This window comes from Mangifera indica, chromosome 17 (assembly GCF_011075055.1).
Source record: "Mangifera indica cultivar Alphonso chromosome 17, CATAS_Mindica_2.1, whole genome shotgun sequence".
Lineage (NCBI taxonomy): Eukaryota > Viridiplantae > Streptophyta > Magnoliopsida > Sapindales > Anacardiaceae > Mangifera > Mangifera indica.
Genome location: NC_058153.1, coordinates 2,442,105 through 2,448,104, shown reverse-complemented (window position 1 = coordinate 2,448,104; position 6,000 = coordinate 2,442,105). Strand labels below are relative to the sequence as shown.

Genomic DNA, 6,000 nt, shown 5'->3' with positions numbered 1-6,000 from the left:
AAAGTTTTGAAACTAGTGCAATCGCCGGCGGGGACACTCACCATATTCAATGGCTAAATCCCTTTGCCAATTCGACCTGCTTGGCCCCTTTTATTGTTGTTTGCTTTCATCATTTTGGCGATGCAACGGCTCTTATCCAATCAGTCAGATTTGAAGATATTTGGCAAATATTTAGCCACATATTTTCGTGAGATAATACATTTTTGGTCATATATTGACTTAGAAATGAAATCAAAGTTAAAACCTAATACTCTGTTGATTTAATTATTAAAAAATTGTAACTTTATGTAATCTGAATGTTTATTTTATATATATCTGTAACTTTCATTTTGTAAACTAATTAGTGGATTCCACTGTAAATTTATATATTTTGAATTTGTAAATTTATAAACTAAAATAAATATACTTTATAACGAAAATTTCAGATTCTTATAAAAAATTAAAAATTCAATTCGATTGGTTAGTTAAAATAGTCTGATTGATTTGATCAAAATTAGATCTACCAAATGTAAAGGCCCGGGACATGATCCACAGTTCCTTCGTATGTTTTTTTACAGACCATACTACTAAAGCAAATTTTTAATTTTCTTGAAATTATTAATTTTTGTAATTTTTTATTTTTTTATGAATATATCAGGCCAGCCCGTAAATCTTTCTCGTGAGATCCCAACAGGGTCTATGATATTTGAGAGCCCTGCCCAGATTGGACCATGCCGGCCCTCGCTGCGGGCTCCTGTCAATGTTCAAATGTCTTAAAAAACACACGTGGGTTTACACGTATTTATTTTATGAAAATGTATAATAAACGATTTGGATGAGTTTGAAATTTGAATGAGCTTATAAAGAAAGCGGAGCGGAAAGAAGTGTGTACATCTGAGGCAAACAAGGATCAGACGGTCAATGATGTTCCAGAACAAAGTAGCATCACTAAAAAGTAATTAAATCCAACGGTTGGTAGAGTAGCGTTAAGTTAAAGCCACGCTGAACCTCAATTCAAATCCCCCACTCCCATATAGACCCCTGCTCATTGCCGTCTTCACCGTCTGCCATATCTCTGCTCCCTTCATCGCTCACTCTAGCGCGATATACTAATGGTAAGCTCTTCCTCGATCTTCTTGCTATACTTTAGGTTTCATTTAACAATTTCAGATCTTGATGTATTGTTTCCGAAACTTGTAGGTAGGATTATTAAGTGGATGAATCTTTATGTTTTCTTGTTTTTCAGGCTTTGCCAAATCAGCAGACTGTCGACTACCCAAGCTTCAAGCTTGTAATCGTCGGTGATGGAGGCACTGGTATATTTACTGATTATTTACTTATTTCTGATTTGTGGCCGTTTTCTTTTCTTTCTTTTTTTTTTTAATAAATTAATATCGCAACATGTTTGGTTTTGTCCATTTTTATTCGTGAAAGAGAGTGCAAACAAGAAATAGAATGTGTAACTTAGAGAGACATGAAGTTTCATGTTAACAGTTAATGGAAATACATTTTTTTATTGTTTTTGTTTAAAGGAGTTTTGGGGAAAAGCGATAGTGCTTTTGGAACTACTTTCCCTTTTATTAATTTTTATTGGCCAAAGGACTATTTCTCACTAAGGTATGCTGTAATATCAAGTTTTCATTTTTTATTTTTGATAATATTAAATATTCACCCACGAACAGTTAAAATCAACTGTAGTAAAGGTAAAATCATCATTTTATATTCAATTTTAAAAATAAACTTAATATGATTTCATTTTTCCTCCTAAATTTAAAAAATTAACTTTTCTCTCTTCAACCAAGTTTGAAAAGATCACATTTCTCCCCCTAGGGTTTAGTTTCGAAACTCATTCACTTTCTCCGACACCATTGCCTACTGTCTCTCCCTCCTGATAGTTTCTTTTTCACTGATGACCCGTTTTAACTCCACCCCAACTCATTCGACATCATCTGGAAAGAGAAATCGATTGATCTATCTTGTTTTCATTGTTTGGGAAGACGATTTCTTTTTCAAGACGTCGTCTTTCGGCGTCGGATGGGTTGGGGTGGAGTTGAGAAGAGTCGTCGGTGGAAGAGAAACATTCGGGAGAGAGAGACAATCGGAGAAAGTGAATGGGTTTGAAAACTAAATCCTAGGAGAGGAAATGCGATCTTTTCATACTTAGCTTAAGGAATAAAATGTTAGTTTTTAAACTTTTAGGGGGGAAAATGAGATTAAATTTTTAGGGGTTAGGGTTCTGTTAAATTTAACCTGTTATGAGTGGACAGATGATATTTTTAAAGTTAATAGAGAGAACTTTGAGAATTCAGCATAGTTTGGGTGGAAAATAGTCCTTTGGCCATTTTTATATTAGACCCTTTGTTTGAGTGATTGATGGTTTATGTTGATAATTTGAGTGTATTATTAATTAGTTCTTTGAACCCTTGATATTTGAGTGATTGATGGTTTATGTTAATAATTCTTTGAACCGTCAACGAGTTGGACCTAATTAATTCTTTGATGATTTGTTAAATCCTGGATTTTTTATTTATGCGCTTTTATTAATTTGAGTGTTGTTATATCGCATCTATTTGCTCATCTTGTCGCTTGGGTACATATTACAAACTCGGTCTCTCTCTTTGGTTTCTCTTACATAACAGGGTGTGTTGCTATATGGACCACCTGGTACTGGAAAAACACTGGTGCCTAGAGCTGTGCGTCATCATACTGATTGTACTTTCATCAGGGTTTCAGGTTCAGAAATATATTGGAGAAGGCTCTAGAATGGTTAGAGAACTCTTTGTCATGGCAAGGTTTGTTTGCTTTCTCCCGACCATCTCATGCGTTCATTCATTCTTCTTCTAAGAATAATGCTCTATTTTAACCTATGCGCATTTTATAGTTTTGTCTCGCTTCGTTATGTAATTGTTATTGACACATGAGTGAAGCATGTTCCACTCGTTTAATGATAAATATAATTCTTTTTCTTGAATCTTTTTAATTGATATCTAGAATTAGACAGGATATGTTTTTTATTCTTGTTGAAGTATGGATGAGTAATCTTTCTTATTTGCCAACAGGGAACATGCTACATCAATCATTTTTATGGAAAAATTGTCTATTTTCAAAACTCGAGATAAAATTATATTTTTTTAATATTATTGATAAAGTGATATTTTTACACTTGTAACTAACAAATAAAAGTAATAGAAATTAGATAACGGACCGGTATTTAGGTTTTGAAAAAGCTGAGAGTGAGAGTTTTGGAATGCATCAAACCTTGGGTGGGAATAAGTGCTTTGGCCTAAAGAATAACACCAAAAGCAACTGTAATCAGAAATTGGGACCATCCGCCCTTTAGCTTTATCATCTCTGAGAAGTTGTGTTGTGTCCATTTTCTAGGCATGGAATATTAATGTTAGGTCAGCAGTCAACGTGACAAAGAAAGATTTAGATACCCCATCAAATGGTTTTAAAATTTTGAATCTTCAAATGAACTGCACCAAATTAATCTACAAGTCTTTCTAATGTCTATATGTTCCCTATTCCGCTGGAAACTACAGGGACGAAAAGTTTATCTCCTAGAAGATAATTAGCAAAAGGGAGACACTTCTTTGAGACCTCTTGCTGCTGCAAAAGTACTGAGGCCACAGCCATGGCTGCTCATAGCCATCCTCCTTTTTTCATCTACATCTCTTATGCAGACGTAGGAATGGCCGCCCGGTATACTCTGCCGTATTTACGTAAGTATATATAAAAATTTCACCCGCATTTCATAAGATTCAAGGCCTAGTTTTCCTCATTGCTAATTCAACTTTGATACATACATATATACGTACAGCTACAGCATGCTATGGCAATGATCAAACGCAGTTTCCATCAAGCAATTTGTTTGGAGCCGCCGGCGATGGTTGTGTGGGAGACCATATTTGGTTTGATGCATAAGCGCCACGGAGGCCAACACTTGCTTAGCCGGCGTCACTATTCATATCAAGATTTTTGAATATGCTCTTCAATCTGCTTCTCCGCCTTCTAATTCTGGCACCACCGTTGTGTTGTCGCAGGCTGTCTTTGCCGCCATCACCAACTCCTCCTCCACTGCTCCTTCCACCAATATTGAATTTCAACAGTAATTTTCTACTTATCTTTCTTCTCTCTCTAAATATATCTTAAATATTAATTAAAAGTAATGTTAAATGTTATGATTTGATTAAGTGTTATTTTTTAATTTAAAATCATTCAATTATATGATGACATACCCAGATTATATAACAAATATGTATCCAAATTATGATAACATATTTTTCTTTTAATGCAGGGTTTGATCTCAATGATAGTAGAAGATAAGATACAAGATTTTTGAGTTTTGAAAAAGGTTTGCGAACACTCAATGTCTTTAAGTCAACGAATCCTTTCTCTTTATGCGGGTATAACTGATACTACAAAGATTTCAAGAAACAATCTAAAATCTCTCCGACATTCTTTTTATGGATACGGCCATTGGAAGATAATGGCTAAATTTTATCATATTGAAGTTGTAAGAGAATTTTTAAAATATTTTTTTAGCTTCTTTGCATTACTGTTTTTTTTTTGGGCGTATTTTGATTGAACCGAAATATTTCTATATATTAAATTTTCATAATGGCTAATGAAAGTATTCATGTATATTATGGCAAGAAAGAATATGTTTCCAATCTGTAACGCATCCTATATCATTTGTATGGCGTAACAATTTGTGCTATTTTATTTCCATAATCTTATGATTGGTCGCTTGATATTCTTTACTTCTAAAATCGATATGGTGAAATTGGATTACCAATCCAAGACAAAACTTTTATTATTGTAGGATCTTTCCTGCATCCTTCTTGGGTTTGGAAGCTTCATCGAAATAGTTTAAAATATAGTTATCTAGTGATATAATTTAGTGGAATGTACACAACTTTTTAGCACATGATTAGTTACATAAATTTATTATTTATAATTTAAAATCATTAAATTATATGATAACATATTATTTATATATTTAAATTTTTGTAAGCTCATTTGTTCAGTCTAACTTTTAGAAGTAGAAAAAGTACCTTCAATTTCATGTTAGATCGATTTATATTTGAGGATGTTTAACCATATAAAACATGTTAAAAGTTGTGGACTCAATTAGCAAATTTAGAGTTTGACTTGTTTGGTAATATTGATACAATCTTAAAAGAGAGATTCAATTTGAAGAAGATTTTTTGTTGCAAAATAAAAAAAAAATTTGAAGAAGTCCCCTAAACATATTGATTTTAGACTAGTCTAAAGAGAAGATAACAAAATTCCTTTTCACATTTGTTAAAAGAAAGAACAATACAATATACAGACAATTTTGAATATACAAATGAGTAAATAAATAATATGTTATTATATGATTAAATATTATTTTAACTTTAATTCAAAAGTCACTTATTTATATAATGATTGAAAATACATTATTTATATATTAGATTGTGAAATTAAAAATATGTGTATATAATTTTACTGTAAAATAAAAAACATAAAACTTATAATATAATATTCATACATCGTAAGTACATAACACATGCCTTATATTATAGGTGTTAATTCACTTGAATTTAATGGTAAAATTTGATGTAAAATATTTTTGACCCGTTGATTATTTGTTTCCTATATAGATGGCCCATTGTTTTGGCTTGCCCCATGGAGGGGAACTTTATGTATGGCTCTGACAGCGCTGCTTGTATGAATGCATTGGAGGTAAAATTTGATGTAAAACATTGTTGACCCGTTGATTATTTGTTTTCCATAGATGGCCCATTGTTGTAGCGAGCCGAGTGTGATGGCCCATTGCTTTGGCTTTGCCCCATGGAGGGGAACTTCATGTATCCCACGCTCGGCTCAAATGATTGGATCCCAAGTGTCACTGCAAAAACAATGCTTGTTTCCCCTGAGAACGGTGGAGACTTTCCTCGCGTTAGCCGAAGTGGGATCGGAAGAAGGAAAAGTCATTTAGCCCAGATAAAAAAAGTCGCTTTCTCGACCCTCTAT

The 6,000-nt window shown here is 33.1% G+C and overlaps 2 long non-coding RNA genes across 2 annotated transcripts; both read left to right on the top strand.

Moving 5' to 3' along the window:
- Positions 1–867: 867 nt before the first annotated feature.
- On the top strand, positions 868–3,623 carry LOC123200479. The gene is made up of 4 exons (XR_006498583.1): positions 868–1,094; positions 1,226–1,295; positions 2,619–2,771; positions 3,522–3,623. It is a non-coding gene; the product is annotated as an uncharacterized LOC123200479 (long non-coding RNA).
- A 285-nt stretch (positions 3,624–3,908) lies between these two features.
- Positions 3,909–4,708, top strand: LOC123200478. Its single transcript, XR_006498582.1, has 2 exons — positions 3,909–4,087; positions 4,277–4,708. It is a non-coding gene; the product is annotated as an uncharacterized LOC123200478 (long non-coding RNA).
- The last annotated feature ends 1,292 nt before the right edge of the window (positions 4,709–6,000 follow it).